The sequence below is a fragment of the Dermochelys coriacea genome, chromosome 2 (assembly GCF_009764565.3).
Source record: "Dermochelys coriacea isolate rDerCor1 chromosome 2, rDerCor1.pri.v4, whole genome shotgun sequence".
In the NCBI taxonomy this organism is placed as follows: domain Eukaryota; kingdom Metazoa; phylum Chordata; order Testudines; family Dermochelyidae; genus Dermochelys; species Dermochelys coriacea.
Window position 1 is genome coordinate 69,269,507 of NC_050069.1, and position 21,951 is coordinate 69,291,457.

The 21,951-nt window shown below is 39.8% G+C and overlaps 1 protein-coding gene across 5 annotated transcripts in view; it reads left to right on the forward strand.

Annotated features, from left to right (window-relative positions):
• PLAG1 (PLAG1 zinc finger) overlaps window positions 1-21,951 on the forward strand; it is a 57,011-nt gene that overhangs the window by 6,933 nt on the left and 28,127 nt on the right. Inside the window, exons 2-3 of one of the 5 annotated variants that reach the window (XM_043507843.1) lie at window positions 1,634-1,734; window positions 3,435-3,630. The exons of 3 other annotated variants lie outside the window; for them this stretch is intronic. The gene's annotated coding sequence lies outside the window, so the exon portion shown is untranslated. The remainder of the gene's footprint in view (window positions 1-1,633; window positions 1,735-3,434; window positions 3,631-21,951) is intronic. One more of the 5 variants, XM_043507844.1, reaches the window with a different exon arrangement.

Sequence of the window (21,951 nt, forward strand, 5' to 3'; positions counted from 1 at the left end):
AAAGCATTCAAGTCTGAATTAATGAGACATCACTACAACATCGTGCTATTAAGCCCTTGAGAAGTGCAAAGGCCATTTCTTGTATACAAATTAATGAGATTTTACTAGACTACTTTTAATAAGCCAGTGCTTACTGTGGTATATGTATTCATCATGGCTGTTACCAGTTTCTTTAAAAATGAGACTTTTCTGATCTGTTAGGGAGGATGTTGCAGTCGTTGAATTATGTGTAATATAGGAAACTATTTCAGACTACAAGACAGACCTTTTGAAAAGGACCATTTAAAAAAAAATTCTATCCCAAAAGTAAAGGAGTTCTGGCAGTTTAATAATAAACTTCAAGACTGTATATTTAGTAATAAAATATATGTAAGACTTGGTAAATTTTTTTTAATTATTTTTTGAAACTCTTAATATAAATAAAAATTCCTAAAGTGATATTAATTGTACATTTAATAAAATTGCTTCATCTCTAGCGATTACACTATTCATCACTTGTAAGTATGGATTTACATTTTCATACTCAATATCTAAAATTGAAAAAATTAACCTCTACAGCTTGCAGCTATTCTTCTGTGTTTAGTCAAATGGCATACTACAAAGGGTTTCATATACATTACTTACTGAATATTATCAGATACTATTGTCCATTTCCTCCAAAAAGTATTTTAAACAAAATGAATGAAAAAGCCCTTAGAATTTAGCCACTTTGTCTGAAAGCCAAATACAGATATTGTCAAAGCTGATATTGTAGTTAATGCAGATTTAATTGATCTCATCCAGGAGACTTTAAGAAACTGTGAACCATGGAGCTTAAAAAACAGCTCAAACATGGCTGATCACAATAGGTGCCAGTTTAATTTGAATCTGGTGGATTTTTCTTAGTGACTTGACGTAATTTTGTTTAGTGTCTTAATACTGGGATTATGTATAGACTAAACCATTCTAATTAACCCAACCAAAATACATTATGGGTTACTTTTCAGTGTCAGAAAGAGTAAAAAATATTGTTGCACATATGAGTGCATGATGTTACTACATACTGTTTTAAATGGTGTTTAAATACAAGTATAAGCATACCAATACAATGAAATCGAGAGGACCATTATTCCTAAGTGATAAAACTTCATGATTTGTTACTTAAGAAGTTATTGATAAGCATATTATGTTAATCTAGTTATTCAGATTGTTCTTGCTGATGTAAAGTTCATGACTGTAGAAACTATCATAAAGAGTTCATATAAAATAATTATCTAGTGTTACACTTTCGTTCTTTATGCTTTTCAAATGTAATTGCTTCCTTATAATAATTTTTGAAGATGTGTTGCTTCATGTAATACGTTTGTGTATGTTTCTCTTTGGTCCTGAAATCAAAGTCAAAAAGTGGTCTTGACTTTTATTCTCTCAATTAGTTTCTTCCTATGCATGACATTACTCTTGCTGGTAGTATTACAAATATAGAGATTGGATTGTAAGCTAAAATGGAAGACTAACTACCATTGGTATTTGGGTGATGGGAGAAAGCCCAAACTGGATGAATATTGATACTAGCCTCTGAGAAAGAGATGTGAGTTCTTGCAGACTTGGAGTACTCCTTGCAATCAAATATATGATGTATTATCATTTCCCATAGGAAATACTTGAGCATACTCATTGCTACCAACTGCTGTAGAAAGCAAACAGAAAAATAGATTGTGGTTTTAAAAAAAGATGCACTGTGAAATACATTACTTGGTAAGTATCATTTGTATAGGTAACTCATTTCCCTGAAATGTACTCAATTTTTCTACCTTTGAAAACTGGACCACTCTACAGTATTTTTTTAAGAGAGCAAGTAAGCTAAATATATCTTGGATAGCAAGTAGATTCAGATGGTACTAAAAAGTCAGTGTGTTCATGTAAATCTAACTTGATTCTCTTTGTTAAATTTATATGCTGAAAGGAAAGTTGATTTTTGAGTAATCTTTAACTGAAGAGTTTACTAGTTCAGTTGTTTGCAAAAGAAGTAAGGGTTGTTTGGCATATGTATGAGTCTCTTCTATTTTTAAGATATTTTCATGGAAATTTTTAAAATCTTGAATATAAAAAGAGGGTGTATTTTTCATGATACTTGGTGGGAGGGGCGCTCTAGCGATTTAATCTGGTGAGGACAAACATTCTGAGAAAAATGAGGCCCAGTAGTTTTTATTACTTCAGTCACACTGTTAGTTACAGCCATGAAGCTCTCAATATATTCAGTTAGCTTGGGTCAAAGTCCACAAACCCTGCTTGGGAAAGTTGATGTCACTAAGAGTTTTGTCTCAGTAATGACTTTAGGATTGTATTCTTTGTTCTTCATAGGGGTGAGTGACAAGCAGATGGACACTCTTCATTGATATAGATTATACAGTATTAAGCTTTCCTCTGATATGTGTATATGTTTTCTGAAGGAATTAACTCATTATGTTAGATAACCTATTTTAGTGATAAATCTCTTTATTCTCTGAATTAACAGAGGCTTCTTTTATGTCCAGAGTTTCATGTTAAGATCGTTGTTAAACTGTGCTTGAATATGATGAAATAATCATTTCTATCAAACTGTCCTTTTAGTGAAAGCATTGATAATAACATCATTTATGGTGTTTTAATAAAGAAAAAAGTCATCTCTTTGAGTAGGAGTGGAATACTCTAAAACTAGCTCCTTAAATAGTACTTAAACTTGATTATATTCAGTTCTCATGACAGTTGTGGGAAATGTGCTTGCAGAATGTAGGGCTTAGCTGACTTGTGAATTCTTCCCAACAAACACATGGTAAATAGTTGTGTCCCCCCCCCCCCACCCCAAAAGAAAAAAGCTTTAAAGGCAGTTTGTTTGCATATATATCCAGCCTTTCTGAAGCAGTGGCCTTCGCAAGAAATTCAAGGAACTAAAGACCAAAAATAGGTTTGCATCTCTCAAAGTTTTGTTGTGCTGTACATATTTGTAAATGCATGCTGTGATTTCAGGGAACTGTGGTTGCTGCCTTTAGATGCAAGTCTATTTCATATGTTTCTCTGCATTTGATAGGCTTGTTAGTAGCTTAAGCAGTTTGTTTCACGTGACGGCTTATAAGGTGCTCTTATGGGCAGTGTCAATAATAATATATGGTCTGATCTATAGAACTTTTAGACAAAAAATACGTAGTTTCTCGTCGTGCCCTCAAGCAGTAAAGCCAGCAGCTGTTCTTCATTGCAAGCCAAAAAATACCCAACCACAATTAAATTCAGCCAGTACTCCCGTACCTCACAAGCCCTCTCCCCTTTTCATTCCCAAGTTCTAAGTAAATTGATAGTCATTACAGTATGCCCTGCAGATCAAGAGTTTCATGCTGTTTCAGTCCAAGGACTAGATTCAAAATAGTGAGCACCTGCCAGAGAACAATCTAATGACAGCTCCCCTTCTCTTTATACCAAAGGGACTTCAGTTTTGTGTGTCTTCTGATTGTTGGCATGAGAAGAGAAGTGGTGTCTCAAGTAGGCAAGAATCAAGTCATTTAGGGCTTTATGAGTCAATACCAGTACTTCAGACTCCATTGTGAACCTAATCATCAGCCAGGGCAAATCAAGGAACACTGGTGTCATGTGCTTCCAACAAGATAACACAGCAACTGAGTTAGTAAATAATTTAACAGATTACCTCTTTTCACAGTGAAGGGAAAGGGACTCTTCTTCTTTCTTGCCACTTCCCTGTTCAGGAGTGGTGACTTTTTATAGCCTTTTTCCAAAATTCATAATTGTATGCCTGGCTACGTTCAAAGTAGTGTGTCTAAGGTCTGCTGATATCCAGTCCATGTACTGAGTCTTTGGCCTTCCCCTTGGTTGCCTTCAGTCCACAATCATTGTAAAGGCCATCTTACCAATAAAACTTGGAAGTCTCCACTGGACATGTCCATACCAATGTAGCCTAGCCTTCCTCAGTTGGGGCAAGCCACAGTAGGCCCCTCCCAATCTCATTTTGTTTTTTATATTGAAGTATCCAACCATTTGACCATCTGAACATCTTCATTTCTGTGGTTTAGGGCATACTGATTTCTTTTTTGTGGCTGGCCATCTCTCTTTGCTCTGTACATTATGCTGGGTCAAATTACTGGCATCTTTTTATCAGAGAGAACTGGGATCAACTCCTGCCATTTGCACCAAGCAGCTTTGGTATAATGCCGGGCATAACTCAGGAGGGCACCAGTGATGGGTGGGGAACTGCTGTTAGAAATTTGGTTGTTTGTAAATAAGGAAAAGTACGAGAGTAGGAAAACCATCACAATTAGTTCAAAACAGCATAACTCCACTAGCAAATATATCCCTGAAATTGTTTTATTTAAAAAGTTAATTAATTAAAAGTACTTGCTGAATTCTGAAGCTCCATGTTGCTACAGCAGCATTGTCTAGCAATGTGTTAATGTTGTATTTAAGAATACTCAAGAAGTTTAATATTGATCTTGAAATCATTTTAGATTTTTTTCAAATTTCAGAATTAAAAGGAAGTATTGAGTGACATTATTAAAGCTAGAAACACTTAACAAATTAAATACACTATATACTCTATTTGAGTCAAGTATTTTTCCTAAACAAATTTTAATATATGTATTGTGTAGCTTCAGTTGATTGCACAATACTGTGGATTGGACATAGAATAAAAACTTCTGTTTGTTAAAATTACTGTACTCGGTGTATTTGCCTTCGTTGGAATGTTGTTCTGTGATTGCATCATTTTTAGTTTATACAGCTTTGTGCTAATGTCTTATTTCCCCAAATGAATTTAATTACATTGTCCTCCCTCTCTGATTATTGTATGTAGCATGACTGATTCAGTAGATCAAAAGTTATGGTTATTGGAAAACAGGATTAATATTTTATGCTTTTGCTAACACCACCTTAAAAATAGCCACATCAAAGATTATGCTTTTAAGTCTAATGTTGTAATCTATTAAACCATACATCATTCTGCGTGGAATGTTTTTAAACTGAGGCAGTTGTCCCTTACAATGGTTTGTCTGAGTGGTTTCAAGTTATTACAGAAGTACACTTACAACATTTGAACTGTATGGGGATAGAATTGTGTTACAAGGTCTCAAAGGGGTGTAGTGAGTGGGTAGTGCCAATTTAACAGTATTTCCAGGAATTGTATGAAATGTATAGCTCAGTGTAGTTTGGCTTACATTAAGGCATTCTGGATATTGCAAACAAAATTGTTAATAAAAATAGTATTTTTTAAAAGCTAAATTTTTAAATAGCAGCTTAGACACTCAAATTCTGTCCACTACTTGTACCTTCTCTCAGGTGAGCAGTGACGTCTTTGTTTTATTTTAAATGAGTTATATTCCTGAAACCAAATATCTAATATTGTATATTAAAATTTTTCCAGAAATATTAGAGTTTTGGAGGCTCATCTGAAGTAGAAAACTCTGAGCAGGATCAGTAACATCTTCCATATTTTTGTTTCTTTCAATCAAATATTCCTCTTTCTAATTTTTGTAAAAGTGTCTTCTGTTGCTTTGTAAAAGACCCTCAACAAACATCATGGGAAACCGTGAAACGGACTATGCACAAAATTCTGAGGAAGTGCATAAAATACAAAAATAGATATTTTCCTTATCTTTTGACTTCAGTAATTTTAAGTGTTACTTGTAGCAACAGTAGATTAAAAAATTGAGGTTGGTGTGCCTTTCTTTTTTAAGATGACTGTCCCTTTAAACATCAAAAACTAGAACCTGCAATATGTTAAGCTGTTTAATACAAGGACATTTGCATGTACCTAAATTAATTTAGATTGCAAAGTCTATTGAAGAAACTTAGCAAGAACAGTTTTCATTCTAAATTATCTTCTAACAGAAAAAGGTAGAATATCTGAGAAATGTTCAATTAGTTATTACTACTTGATAGTAGTAGTAGTAGGCTGTCTATAGGATTTAGTAATACCTAAATGGCAGGTTAAAGTACATAACTTTACTCCTGTGCCAAAATATTAAATTCTGCACACAATATTTTAAAATTCTGCATATTTTATTTGTCAAAATAACACTACATAATCACGCCAGTTTCAATTATTTTGAAATAATTATTCAATTATATTATTCAGAATACCTGAATTCATACCTGAATATCAGCAGCTATGTCTGTAACAATACAGACACAAAAAAATTCCTCCAGGAGTAGTGTGTTAAGGAAACCCCTATGACAACCCACTTCCTGTTTCTGTGCCCCCTCCCCAGAGCCCAGCAGGAGAGCCAGACACCCACAGCTCCTCCGCACCAGAGTCCAGCTACGGCCTCCCTTCCCCCAGTTCAGACACTCACGTGCACTCCTTATCCCCCACCACTCAGAGCCCAACGGTGGGGCGCCCCCCAGCCCAGATATCTGCACCCCTCCCCCTCATAGCCCTTCTGTGGGGCCCCCAGCTCAGATACTCGCACCCCCTCTCCCTGGAGCCCATGGATCCAGAGGGAGAAACAGCCTGATGCTGGGTCCTGGGCTTGTACGGAGTTACCTGCATGGCGCCGCCCTCTCCTTCCTTGAGGACGTGCTGGGAACTGCAGCTGCCAGGAACCCTCCAGCTCCCTCCCACATCCCCTGGCAGTGTCTTCTATTTGTGAGCTGGGCTCTGCTGGATCCAGTGCCCCCTAGTGGCGGTCTGCAGCCCATTTCAGGGGGGCAGAAATTCTGTGCAAAAAACAGCAGTCGCGTTTCGGTGAAGACAGTATTATGCCAATGGGAGAGCGTAATCCATCTCCGCAAGAGGCAGTGAAGCCTTCCCGTTGACATAGCGCTATCTAAACTGGGGGTCAGGTCAGTATAACTACGTCGCTTGGGTGTGGCTTTTTCACACTCCAGAGTGACGTAGTTTTACCAATGTAAATTTCTAGGGTAGACCTGGCCTAAGACTATTCCCAAGACACATTCTGAACATTTACAATGTAATACCTTGGTGGGGAAAGCTGTTGCATTTAGCTGTTCTGTTTCAAAGCTGTGCAGCGAACCTTTCTAGCAGGTAGGATGTTTGGTTCTTCCAAGATTATATTTTAACTCAAGCTAATTCTGCAGTAATTTACGCTCAAATTAAATCCTTTCTAGTTAGGTTAGCTAAAATGAGAACGGCCATACTGCAAAATAACACTCGAGCAGCACAGTGTAATTGGATTAACAGTGGAGAGTAACTATGTCCCAACTGCATTACTAGCTTGAGTATCATCAACACTTAAACTTCAGCCTATGCTCCTTTATGGTCCAGCTAGCTTGAGTTAGAGATTTTTGTGTGTGTACGGGATTGGGTTAAGGGCAACACTTGAGCTATACCGTGAACTAACTGCACTGAAGACAAGCCCTAATATCAGCAAGTGGTATATGTAGCTCCCTAAAGAAGCAAGCGAATAGTGGAGCTATCTCAATTAGCAGCTCTGCAGCAAGATTACAGAGAGCTACTGTATGCACATTCCCTTACTAAGCTAATAAGATAAATGCTAAATCAAAGCTTTTCCCCCAAAATAACTAAAGTGCATTTACTCAATAAAAGCATAAAACTGTATAAACTTAGAATGGTAGTTGAGGGTTGTTTATTTGTCTGGTTGACTTGTTGGTTTCTTTGTTTTGGTTGAGGAGCAGGAGGTGTTAGGAAACTTAAGACTAATTCACTTCTCTCAGGAGATTCTTTAGGACTTTTGTTCTCTCTCAAACACACTCAGTAATCTTGTATAAAATTAAAGTAGACCATTGCTTATTTGCAGACTCTAATTCTGCCAACCAGGAAAGACTTACGATCGCTGTAGTGAATGAGATTTCTTAATAATAAGGATTGTATTCAAAAAATACTTTACAGTATGTTTAAATCATTAAGTATTATAAAAATGATCCAAAAAATGGCAAAATAATAAACACAGATTCTTTTTACTTGTTCACTTGCTAATTTGCAGAAGTATTGTTCATGATGGGTTTCCCAATCATTATGAGTTTAAGAGGTTAATGTGTCCTCAAAGTTTCCTGACATACTAGCCTGGATTAATGAAGGGATTGGTAACCTTTGGCATGCAGACCGCCAGGGCAAGCCCCCTGGCGGGCTGGGCCAATTTGTTTACTTGCCATATCTGCAGGTTTGGCCAATCATGGCTCCCACTGGCCGCAGTTTGCTGCTCCAGGCCACTGGGGGCTGCGGGAAGCAGCAGTCAGCACATCCCTTGCATCAGCCAGTGGGATCTGCGACTGGCCAAACCTGCAGACATGGCAAGTAAAGAAACCAGCCTGACCCGCCGGGGGCTTACCCTGATGGGCTGCATGCGAAAGGTTGCCAATCTCTGGATTAATGTAACATGTATTATCTTTACAGAGATTCCTCAACTTTTCCTTATCTTAAAAAATATCCTAGTTTAAATTATTTTTATTAAGTAACTTGTTTCTTAGGAAACTGTTAAATACCTCCAAATACCTTGCCCTTTATATCTAATATTTTTGCAACTAAGTGTAGATTTTTTACTTTAGTATTTGTGGCTATATTCTCAAATTGCCACATTATTACGTGCATCCGTACAAGTAATATAAGCCTTAATCCATTGCTGTACACCTCACCAGAACTAATTTCAGTGAAAGGACATAGCTTGATTATCACAGTCCAGTGAGTTTGCAGTTCAAAAATAGCACAACAAACGAAAAAAAGAGAGCTAGCAGCTCAGGGGAAAAACCCATAATTTTACTTGTTAATTTACTAAATTTGAGACAGAGAACAGGACATGAATGGGAGTCTTCAATGCTATTTTTAGTCTCAATTTTCAGAGCAGAACTGTGCTTTAAAGACAAGAATTTACTTACTGAAAAAGTTTATATTTAAACAAGACATGACAGGCAACAGTTCAAGCCTCTAACAAACTCATTGCAATGAGGAAACGTCAGGAGGACAGTTAGTTGTTAATTTTTTTTAATGTGGCTTGAACAGGTTGCTTTTCTTTCTTTGCTACTTAATCACTGCTGCTGTGATTTTCTCCTTTTTTTTTCCTCTTCCTTATTTAATAATGACTTCTTTTCCATACCTTATTATTCTTTCATGCTTTATTCCAAGACCTATTAACTTTTTTCTCCTTGACTGTTGCATACATTCCGTTAATATACTAAACAGGGAAAAGGATAAAATAGGGTAAAACTGTCCAACGACTTTGTCAGCGTCTAAACTGCCCTTTTAAAACATCATCCATTGATTTTTAATTTTTGTTTTTTAAAAAACTGTCCTTGATCTTTCTTCTTGCATCGTTTTACATAGATACAATCATTAAGAAACAATGTCTTCAATATTTCTCTGAAATAATTGATTTAATAACTTTCCATTTATTCCTCAGTTCTTTTTATATTATTTATTTTTTTTGTTTTTCACCATTTCCATTGATTTTTTTTCATTTGTATTTAATGTATATCTTTTTCCTGTGTGTGTTTGCTTATCTCATTTTTTCTCTTTCCTCTGCATGGGTAGTTATACTCTCTGTCGTCTCCTCCTTCTCCCTCTCAAAAGAAAAACATTAGGGCCCTGATTTCTATTCTGCTTAGCTCCACAGTGCTACCTGTCATAGGAGTGCTATGTAAAAGAGAGAGGTGGGGGGTGGGTGGGGGTGTGTGTGTGTGTAGAGAGAGAGAGAGAGTTAGTGCTAAACACTATGCAGTAGTGTTTTGGGTTTTTTTAGGACCAGTACAGTTGCTTTTGTTTCACTCTAGTGGCGTTACTAGGGCCGTCAAGCGAGTAAAAAAAAATTAATCGCAATTAATCACGTGATTAAAAAATAGAATACCACTTCAGATTCTTAAACCTTGGATCAAGTGTTGTATTTATCCTTAGAAATCTCACATTGATACCTTCTTTTCATTTTGTCAAATCTGCTGTGAAAGTGTTCTTAAAATGAACATGTGCTAGGTCATCATCCGAGACTGCTATAACATGAAAAATATGGCAGAATGTGGGTAAAACAGAACAGAAGACATACAATTCTCCCCCAAAGAATTCAGTCACAAAAAAATGTGATAATTAAATTTAACGATCATCATCCGTATGGGAGCATGTCCTCTGGAATAGTGGCTGAAGCATGAAGGGCATATGAACGTTTAGCATAGCTGGCATGTAAATACCTTGCAATGCCAGCTACAAAAGTACCATGCAAAAGCCTCTTCTCACTTTCAGGAGACGTTGTAAATAAGAAGCAGGCAGCAGTATCTCCCATCAATGTAAACAAACTTGTTTGTCTTAGCAATTGGCTGAACAAGTAGTAGTACTGTGTGGACTTGTAGGCTGTAAAGTTTTACATTGTTTTGGTTTTGAGTGCAGTTATGTAACAAAAAACCCCTCCATTTATACGTTACACTTTCACGATAAAGAGATTGCACTATAGTACTTGTATGAGGTGAATTGAAAAATGCTATTTCTTTTATCATTTTTACAGTGCAAATATTTGTAATAATAATATAAAGTGAGCACTGTACATTTTATTCTGTGTTGAAATAAAAATCAATATATTTGAAAATGTAGAAAAACATCCAAAAATCTTTAATAAATTTCAGTTGGTACTCTATTGTTTAACAGTGCGATTAATCGTGATTAACTCAAAAAAATTAACTGTGATTAAAAAAATTAATCACGTGAGTTAACTGCGATTAATTGACAGCCCTAGGTGTAACATATCCCTTTGTTCTTGTTTGAAAATTTAACAAATGGGTGGTGGAGACTAGAATCATGGGCCGATCAGAGGGGGAATAGATATCTTGATAGGTCACAAAATGGCCCTGAAAGTGAGGACAAGCAACTTATATTTGATGCAATAGAGAAGAGAGAGCCACTGGAGGAATGCAGAGAGAGGGGTGACATGTTCAGAGTGATGTGCTAGGCAAATGATATCTGCAGTAGCATTCTGAATGGAGATGAACAGGGAAAGATTGCATTTGTCAAGATCAGAGAAAAGGATGTTGCAATAATCTAGATATGAGATGAGAGCCTGGGAAAAAGTTTTAGCTATGTGGAGAGGAAAGGCAATATTTTAGCAATTCTATGCATAATGAATCCATAGCCTGGGTGTGAGAACTAGGTCAGAGTCCAAGATGATGCTAAGGTTATGGGCCAGAGTGATAGGTAGAATGATGATGAGGTTCACAGTGATCAAGGAATGGCTAGTTGGGGAGATTAAGAGCTCTGTTTTAGTCGTGCTGAGCTTGAGCTGACAGCTAGATCTCCACAAGGAGATGTCAGAGAGACAGGCTAAGACTTTAGTATGGATAGGAGGAGGTACAATAGGAATAGAGGAGATAACAGCCCTGTCAAATTTTCTGTAATCTTCCCAATTTGTACATTTAATTACGAAATTATGAATTCAGGCCTTAAATCTATGACTTTTGCATCATTTGCCACGGCGCAGGTCCAATGAACACAGCAAAGAGTGCTGCAGGGGGTATTCTTCACCACCACCCCCCATGGCAGATGCACAGACTGCGCAGTGACGGGTCTGACAGGAGGCAAGCTGTGGCAGTTTTGAATGGGGTTTGAGGCCCCAGATCCATCACCTAAGCAATAGGCTGTGTGTTGCACTCTAGCTGCCCCGTGTGCACTTGCTGGATTGTTAATGTGCTCTAGATATCTTGTAGAGCATGCCGACAGAGTCCAGACAGGGTAGTTAGAGCACAACACACCACCTGTGACTTGGGTGGTGAATCCCACGCCCCAAACTCCATTCAGAATCGTTGTGGCTTGCCTACTATCAGATCTGTTGCTGCACAATCTGGGGGGGGGGAGGAGAAACCAGCAGGGCAGAAGGAGGAGGCAGTGGTGGAGGAGGAGGAGGAGGAGAGGAGGATCATCCTGGGAAGCAGGTCTGGGCCTGGGGCTGGCCAAGGTAATTAAGAATCTAGGTAGCATAGCAGGGCAGCTTTCCTAGGACCGATCCTCCCGTTCTTTCAGTTTGGGGTGCAGTGAGGGGGCTTGGCCTTAGACAGGAAGGGTGGGGGCCCCATACGCGTGCGCGCGCGCACACACACACGCCTCTCAGGCTCCCTCCTTAGAATTATAGATGTGTAGGACTATAAGGGACCTCAGTAGGTCATCTAGTCCAGGGTTTCTCAATCTTTTTCTCTCCGAACACCCCCTCCCCCCCAACATGCTATAAAAACTCCACAGCCCACTTTTGCCACACCACTGTTTTTCTGCATATAAAAGCCAGGGCCAGCGTTGAGGGGAACAAGCAGATCCCACGCCACCTAGGGTCCTGCTAAGCTACATTGCTCAGGCTTTAGCTTCAGCCCCATGCAGTGGGGCTTCTGCTTTCTGTCCTGGGCCCCAGCAAATCTAATGATGGCCCTGTTTGACAGCCCCCCAGGTTGAGAACCACTGATCTAGTCCAGTCCCCTTCACTCAAGGCAGGATAAGTAAAAACTAGACCATCCCTTACGGGAGTTTGTCTAACCTGTTCTTAAAAACCTCATTGATGGAGATTCCACAATCTCCATAGACGTCATAGCAACGCAACTTTCCTGGGACCGATCTTCCCCTTCACATTGTTTGGGGTGAGGCGTGTAATGGGGAAAATTCTGATTGAATCCCTGGTGAGCGTAGTGCCGTGGGGCAAGTAGGCATGATTTTCTTTCTGCACCCTACTTGCCCCAAAGCTTAACCACCACTGTTTATCAAAATGACTGGTGCAGGTGATAAAAATGAGCCAAATATGCCAAAAAACACTCCAAAAAGGTTTCAGAAATTCAAAAATGAACTATACAACCAAATCTGATTAAGCTGTCAAGAAAGGGCAGTGATTATGTGTACTGTCAGCTTTGTCCCATGGACAAATCTGTTGTGTATGGCAGTCATAACGATGCGAAAATTTACACTGGCGTGAAAAAGCATGTTGAAACTGCAAAGACAGCGGCTAGCAGCGCATCAATATAAAGCAGTTCTTCACCATGGAAGTTAACAGCATGCTCTATGCCAGAATGTTGGTAACAGGATTCATCATCAGGCATAACTCGCCAGTTGTGGTGAGCAATCATATCTCAAAGTTTCTGAAAACTGCATTTCCTGATTTAAAAATTGCCAGAAAATATGAATATGCGCACACAAAAACAGCCATCGTCAAAGAGATGGCAAATGACAATGTAGACCATCTAGTTGAAGCATTCACCATTTAATCTAGCTACTGATAGCAGCAGTGAAGCAGACACCAGCAAGCTGTTCCCAATCGTGGTTTGACGTTTTGATGACAGCAAACGTAAAGTGATCACCTGGTTGCTATTGCTGCCAGCATGTCCAGAGAGTGCCACTGGAGAGAATATTTTTCAGCTTCCTGTGGACTGCCTATGTCACCTTGTTTACATCATGGCTGAGAAAAATGTGAAGCACCTGTATATCAGTGTTAATTTTTAGCCTGGCATGTGCTTCATCATTTGTGCCTGGAGGTAATAAGCATTTTTATTTTATTTGCTTGCTGTCTGGACTTTTTACTGCCATTTCTTGTAAGTGTGGGCCACAGAATCATTACACTTAGTTCCAAGTCCGGTGAGCCTTCTGAGCTAATATTCCACCCAATCTACTGTGTAGGGTAATTGCCAAGAATATCATTCAAACAATCAGATAAATAGTGTGTAGTGATCCCTGTTGCTCCTTCGTATAGAAATTCCCACTAAAATTGGGAAAAATAACTTCCTAACTCATTGTTTACTGTCGAATGACTAATTTTAATAATATTTTTGAAACTTCAGGTTTCTTAATCAGAAGGAGGTATCCTCCTTTTTGGATTAAATAGTCTCAAATGGTGTTCTCCAGTGTAAATGACACTCAGATACCACATTGGTGGGGTGTAGTGAATATGGATACACCTATTCTCCTTTGATTTATGGCTTGAATCCTTTATTATTGGTAATGTGGTAGGGCCTGCAGGCCCCTGTCAGGATCCATTGTGCTAGAGGCTGTACAAAAACGCGCACACGTCACATTACAGTGTAATCGTGAGACTAGATGCAATAAACAGGGAATGGGGAAGAAAGATAAGAGTAATAAAATAAAGTACTTGCAGTACTTTTGTAGTAATTGCACTGCTTGACAATTACTGAAGCTACCAAATATTAAATAAATAAATAAAATCAGATATCCCTGACTAATACACAGCTAAATCATTATTCCTCCCATCTGACACCACGACAGGATTCTGAACAAAATTTTCTCTGTAGGGAAACTTTGTTGTGAAGAATTAGAATGGTCTGCTGAGACAAGCAACATCAGAAGTGAGAGTTAAGTCACTTCTAGAAAACAGATAACCTCCAAGTTTTCAAACCCCAGGCTATGAGGGAAGATGTACAGTAGGGTGCGAGCAGATGATTCTTGAAGCAACCTGAACCCCAGCTAGGGTGTGCTGAGATCGGAGCTTGTGCAGTAGTTGGCTGGGGACTTCACTGTGCCCATTAGGCAACAGAACATATTTCCCTGAAGCTTTGGTGCACCAAATAACTTGATTGTCTTTCCTTTTCCCTGAGCTCTCTGCAGCCTACCCTCTTAAAAAAAATTCTAGTGCACATGCACTGTGCAGGACAAGACTGATCCCGAAGGTTCAAGTGAAATTTCTATTACATTTTGACAGGAATTTTTTAATTAAGGGACCTGATCATTCCATCAGTTATGCTTGAACACATATTGAAGTCAACTGACAGTTTTATGGAGGGTCAAGAAGAAGGTGTCCTTGAGGAAGGAGCTGTTTTTGTGTTGTATGCAAATCCACTGCATTATGACTTAACTTTTTAAATTATAACTTTTTGCAGCATACAACTCTGTGCATGATATGTTATACCTCACCTCTCACATGTTGGTGCATATTAGAAAAGAACAGGGACTGAAATATTCAGTCAGCCAAGCTGCTTCCAACAATCTAGTGTTTTCCAAACGTTTTGAAAGCTGAGCCTCTCTTCAGGAAAATTAAACAAATCCCACACACAATCCTCCCCTCATCCCCCAACAGTGCCATGTGCTGTTAAAAGCCTACCTGTCTTATTTATGTGTCTTCCGGATACCCCAGCTAATCTTTTGTACACCATTGGGGGTGGAGCGCAGCACATCTAGCACTTAGGGAAATGCTGAGGTAATCGAACCAGTAGCATCTCCCATTCTTCTATTCTGCTTCTCACCCCCAAAAAGTGAGAGACAGGCAATCTGTTCCATTCAAAGGCAGACTGACTAGCTTGGATATGTCTGAGCTAAAAGTGCCACCGGTGGGTAAAATATGGTCTGTCTACAGAGACCTTCAGTGGCCTACGATAATGCCTTCTCTAAGTACAGAATGAAGGCAAAGCAGATCACCTGCAGGCTTTATTGTTATTGAATTCAAACATTTTCAGTTCCTCTATCATGGAAAAGCAAATACTGTTTTGAGACTTTATTTTTTATTTTTAAAATGTACATTTGCATTAAAATTAGTTTTAGCACTTAAGTTCATGGCAAATTTATCTGTTAACTCTTACTTTCTATAGTCTCCATCATCAAAGCATGTAGAAGGTTTAGGCCTTAAAATATTTTTTTCAATTGCACTTGTGGAACTACATAATTGACTGCCAAATTAAATAGTGATGGTATATGCCCCCCTCTGTGCAAGAGCAGCCCATCTGCATTAAGAGTTTGCACTGATGGAACTCTCCCAGTGCTGTAAAAAAACCACCCCCCCAAGGGGAGTAACTATCAGTGCTGGGAGCACAGCTCCCAGCGCTGGTGCACTGTCTACACTGCCACTTTACAGCACTGAAACTTGCATCGCTTAGGGGGATGTTTTTTTCACACCCCTGAGCGAGAAAGTTTCAGCACTGTAAAGTGGCAGCGTAGACAAGGCCTTAGAGAATTCCTAAGTAGCTGCCAGTATCAATTACCTTGTGGCTGTCAATTGTTGAAATGGAAGTAGTGTGCAGATGAAGGTATATCTTACATAAATTGGTGAACAACCAGTTTGTTCACCTTTGACCACCTTTGTGTAATTTTAACTTCCCTTAATAATCCAAAGTTTATTAAATATATGTTGTATGTGACAACCATTACCATTAATGGATTATGAATGCAGAGCTACTATTGCATCTCCTGCTATCAGATGTTTACCTGTTGAAAATTTTTTGACTTCTTGATGGTGCACTTCATTTCAATGTTGGACAAATTTATTATTAAAGGTAGTCTAAAGAAAACTGGTGAACTTGATTCATTTCATAAATAAACTAGTCAACATTATTCAGTACTTATCTCAGAGAAGATGCACTGGCACTATTCTGTGGCATCGCAACTACTAAGGAGCCCTGATGGAAAATGTAGCAGGTGAGCGGCTTTTTAATTATGTGGTGCATTTGTCAAAGTAATGTTTTTTTTCATAGCTCAAGGGATATAAAATTATATTTTTTTAAAAAAAGTTTTGAAAACCACTGTATAACTTTTAAAAAGCTAATTCCATAGAACACACTATACTCTAACAGGGTTTTCATTATACTGTACTGTGAAATCACAGAGTGACACATTCAGGGGTGTTGCAGTGGAGTCAGCCCAAATTTTGGAGGAACCCAAACATGAAAAAAGTAGTTATGCACTGAATGCCAAACCTAACCTGGTTACTGGGGAGATATATTTCTGAAATTGATCACATTTTTTAATAGTAGAGGTTGATTATCTTTCAAAAGAAGGCTTAATTCTTTTTTCTTACAATAGTCTGAAAGTTCTCATGATATAAAATTTCTTCATATATGTAATAAACATGTGTAATTATATATACACCAATACTACAGACACAGAATATGTTTAAAAGAACAAGATTAGGCTTGCAAAGTCAAGCATTCAAGAGTTAGGAAATGCCAGAATTAAGATTGCCCATGCAACTTCAGTTCAACCCCCTGTGCATATACATTAGGATAATCTTTAACTGCATGATCACAAACTTTTTTTTTCGACAGGTCCCCTGCCTCATTCAGTGCACAGAATGGAGAGTGCTCAGTTAATGAACAGCTATTCAATATTTTGTTTGTTCTTGTTCAGTGTGTAGTGCTATGTCTTATTTGCTTATTTACATTTATTATTCAAACCTTGCTTTGAATACAGAATTATTGGTATCCTCATGGGGTTTCTTTGGCGCTTATCACTGTGGCTGCAAGTTTGTCACAGAGGTTACGGAAGTCACAGATTCCGTGACTTCTGGTGCAGCTGGCTTTGGAGCTGCGCAAGCAGCTCAGGCAGTCCTTGAGCCAATTGTGCTGGCTGCTGTTGGGGCAATCTCGGGCCACTGTGGCCCACCCCCCCCCCACCTTCCCCAGCACCAGGAGGAGAAGTTTGGATGGGGTTCTCAGGGTTGGGGCGTGGGAGAGGCAACACTTACCACTTAACTTGGAGGGACTCCCTGAAAGTGGCAACATGTCCCTCCCACAGTTAGTGACCACCTGTGAAAAGCTTGGTTTAAATTACTTGACCAGAATCTCATAAGAACTATGTGGCAGAGGCAGGGATAGAATCAAGTTCTTCTGGGCAGCATTCAACTGCCTTAACTGCAAGATTTTCCTTTCTCTTCCTACATCCCCTACTTTATTCACTGCACACCTTCCAACTCCTGCAACAAATGAGGCAAGGTTCCCAAAGACAACTCAAAATAGGCTCTGATGATGCAATCCTCATTTATCCCCCAAGCAGCTCCATCCTGTGCACTGAATGAGGCAGGTGGGCTTGTAGGGGAAAAATAGTACATGATCATGTCATTAAAGACAGCATCATAATGCATATGCAAAGGCAACCTTTAATTCTGGCATTTTCCTAACTTTTGAGTGTTTGAATTTGCAGCCTTAATGTTCCTTTAACATAGATTTTTTTTTTGTCTGTAATTTCCTAGGTTTTTAAAAAAAAATAAATAAACTGAAAAAACAGATTCTATCATGTGGCATTACGTTGATATCCATGTGGGTTAGCAGCAGAGTTGGAACCTTTAGATCAGTGTTTCCCAAACTTGGGATGCTGCTTGTTCAGGGAAAGCCCCTGGCGGGCCGGGCCAGTTTGTTTACCTGCCGCATCCGCAGGTTTGGCCGATCGCAGCTCCCACTAGCCGCAGTTCGCCGCTGCAGGAAGTGGCTCGGGCCTGCAGCGGTGAACTGCTATTTGAGCTGAGTAACTTATGGCTATAGTATGCTGTCCTCTTCTGTGTGAACCAGCACTGGGGGGGAGGGGGGAGGATACTCTGCCAGAGGATTTCACAGATATTTGCTGACAGCAGAAGAATGGATTCCATTTCATGCTCCTGAGGGGAGTTTACTTTATTGTGTACAGACTCTGATGCACATTTCCCTCAAGCTTGACCCCTTCTGCTTTGACCTCCCACTACATCTGTCTTGTCCCCACTCCAGCTGTTTGTCCCAGTTGCCAGTCCTTGGATATCTTCTTCTAGACCCAAACCAGCAATTGCTAATCTCACCCCTCTACATTCCCCATCTCTGTCCCAGTTCTCCTCACTCTTGGTTTTCAGACCTAGTCTCTGTGCCCAGCCAGTCCTGGTCTCCCACACATCCCAACTCGCAGGCCTGGTTTCCTTCTTCCCCACTGTGAACATCTAATCCCAGTCTCCCTTCACCTCCCAAGGCTCCTTGTCCCAATCTATTCCTTCAATCTATCTGCAGGTCTGGTTCTTGTCGTGCACTTGAATCTGGCAGCTTCCTCTTTCAGGCTGTCTGGCCCCAATAGGGAGTCAATTTAAAAGCGCGGAGAGTGTGTCCCAGCTCTCATTTTGTGAGCTCAGGCTTGGCATGACACATAGCTCATCATCATCATCATCACTCTCTCATAAATGCGTTGATCATTGGGGCACCATCATTGATGAGCAATCGACAATTGTGTGTCAGTACTTGAGTCTCCGTGAAGTCCATATCTGTCCACTCTTTTATGTTGTCAATTCATCTCTTCTTCTGTCTACCTCTTCTTCTCTTCTCCTATACTGTCCTTTGGAGGATGATCTTGGATACGCCAGATGATCTTGTTGCATGGCTGTACTACTTCAGCTTGTGCTTCTTCACGGTTGTCAGGAGGTCTTCATATGACCCAGCACATTGGGTGATGATGATGCGAACCTCTTCATTAGTGACATGGTCGAAGTAGGAGATACTTTCGTAAAATCCTGGGCATCTCATCTGTACTACCTGTATTTTCTGTTCAAGTTCTGCCGTAAGAGACCATGTCTCTCACGCATACAGAAAAATGGAGATGAACAATGTGTGCAGCAGTTTCAGTTTGGATTCCAGGGAGATGATCTTATTTCTCCAAATTGGCTTTAGCTTTGCCACTGCTGCTGTTTTTTGCGCAGTTCTTTCCTGAATTTCTGCATTTGATGTTTCATCAGTGATGATTGCCCCCAAGTACTTGAACTGTTTCGCTGTCTCCATGTCCACTGATAGTGATATGTGAGCTGATCCCATCATGATTGTTTATCAGTTTGGTTTTCTCTGCACTGATCTCCATGCCATATTTTGCGGAGGTTTCGTCCAATCGTTTCACAAGATTGGCAAGTTCATCTTCACTGCCTGCCCAAGCCATTAATGTCATTAGCGAACTGAAGATTTGAGATAGTTCGCTCCCCCCAACACTGATTGTGCACATGTGATCTTCTAAGGCATCAGTCGTTATGCGCTCCAAGTAGATGTTGAACAGTGTGGGGGGAAAAAGAAGGCAGCCTTGCTGGATTCCAACAGTGGTGTGAAACCACTCTTCTATTGTAGCATTGATGAGAACTGCACTGCTGGCTTTGGCATACAGTTGTTTAATGGTAAGAATAAGCTTACGACCAACATTGTACTTCTTCATGGTTGCCCAGAGAGGTTTGCACCATACTCTGTCAAACGCCTTCTTGAAGTCAACAAAGACGTGGTAGATGTCCTGCTGGTGTTGTAAGTACTTCTCACATAGAACACGAAGGTTGCAAATCTGTTCTGTGGTACTTCTTCCAACGCGAAAGCCAGCCTGTTCTTCAGCGATGATAGTCTCCGTTTCTGGCTTCAATCTGTTCAATATGACTTTCAGTATCACTTTGCTGGGATGGCTAATTAAGCTTATGGTCCAGTAATTTTGACACAATTGCAGATTGCCTTTCTTTGGCAGAGTGGTGATGAGTGACTGTGGCCACATGGAGGGCCACTCACCAGTCCGCCAGATCTTGTTGCAGATCTTGGCGAGTACATCTATTACTATTTCTCCTCCGAATTTCATCAGTTCGGCTGGGATGTTGTCAATACCTCTAGCATTTCCATTCTTGAGTGATTTCACAACCGTGTCCACTTCTTCATGTAGTATTGGAAAGTCGTCATCCTCTGTTGAATCTGGGCTAAGACACTATCATCTCCATTTGTCTGGTGGTTGTACAGATCAGAGCAGTAGTTTGTCCACCGATGGATGATGTCCCTTTCTTCTGTAAGACTGTTCCCTTCTTTGTCTTGAATTGAATTAGCTTTGGTCCATCTTTCCTTCATCAGATATTTTACGGTCTTGAAGGCTCGTTTTCTATTTTTATTATTAATACACTCTCCAATTTTAGAGCATGGTTTTTCAATCCATATCTCCTTGGCCACCTTCATTCCTTTCTTTGATCTTTCTGCCAATCGCTCTGTATTTATCAGCTCCCTCAGTGCTGTTCTTGTCTCAAGTTCTCTTCTAATGTCACACATTTGTAGTATTTCATTTGTGACCCATGGTTTCATCGTCTTACGATGTTTCCCAACTATGTCCATTGCTGCCTCATTTATTACAGCGTTGAAATTGTTGGTCATTGTTTCTACGTATTCCTCTAGAGCAAGCAGCGGGGCAAATTTTCCCCCAATCATTGCTTAGAATGACTCTGCAATGTTTCGGTCTCTGAGTCTTTCTAAGTCAAACTTGGTTCTCGTGAACTTTGGCCTGACAGTTTGCCTTAGCCACAGTCAAAACTTTTTAGCATCACAAGGTCGTCATCACCTCCTATATCAGCACTGGGGAAGCTCCTTGTTTTAGCTCTGTTAATCCCAGAACAAAATCATTAGGTGTGTGCCATGTTGATTGTCTGGATGCTTTATGTGCTCCTAATGTGTTTGCAAGAACCAGATTGTTATAGCTGGTAAACTCAAAGTCTCAATCCTCTCTCATTGGTTACCGTATTGCAGAAAGGGCCACAATAATCTCACCAGTCTGCCTATGCATCAGTACCCACATTAGCATTCCAATCTCCTTGTACAATTAGGATATCTTGTGTACCTTATCAATGATGTCTTGGAGCTGATTGTAAAAATCTTTAAATTTTCTCATTGTCATAGTCTGTTGTAGGGGCGTAGACTTGTACCACTGTGATATTAAATGGTACTGCCTTTAGAAGGATGGAAATAAACCTGCTGGACATTGGGCAGTATCTTAATACTGAATTCTTGATATCTTTATACACAAGAAATCCTATGCAGTTGACATGTTTGTCCTTTCCTCTGTAATAGAGGAAAGGTACTTTTCATTAGTACCTCTCCAGAGTTCTTCCATCTGACCTCAGAGATTCCTAGGAGGTGCCAGGTGTATTGTTCCATTTCATAAATGAGTTCTTTCAGCCTCCCTATTTGTCTCAATGTCCTTACATTCCATGTGGCTATGGTGATATCTCTTCCATGGATCCTCTTTGTTGGGATTACACCAGTAGTATACTTGTCGCATCTACCCTGGTGGGAGATGGATAGAGGGGTCATTATTAACCTGGACTGCGATCAATCCGGTAGGAACATCGTTGACTTGCTCGTCATATGGTGTGTCTTGGGCAAATTTCTAACCTGGCAGAGCCCATCCCTCTCCAGGCAGCCACCCTTTAGTCTCCTCTTACGACATGCAGGAGGAACAGTGGGCCTATTCTGTCCCCAGACCCACAGGGAGGGCCCATAGCTAAGGCCCTACCAAATTCACAGCCATGAAAATCTGGTCCCTTCCCCTCCCCCGTGAAATCTGGCCAT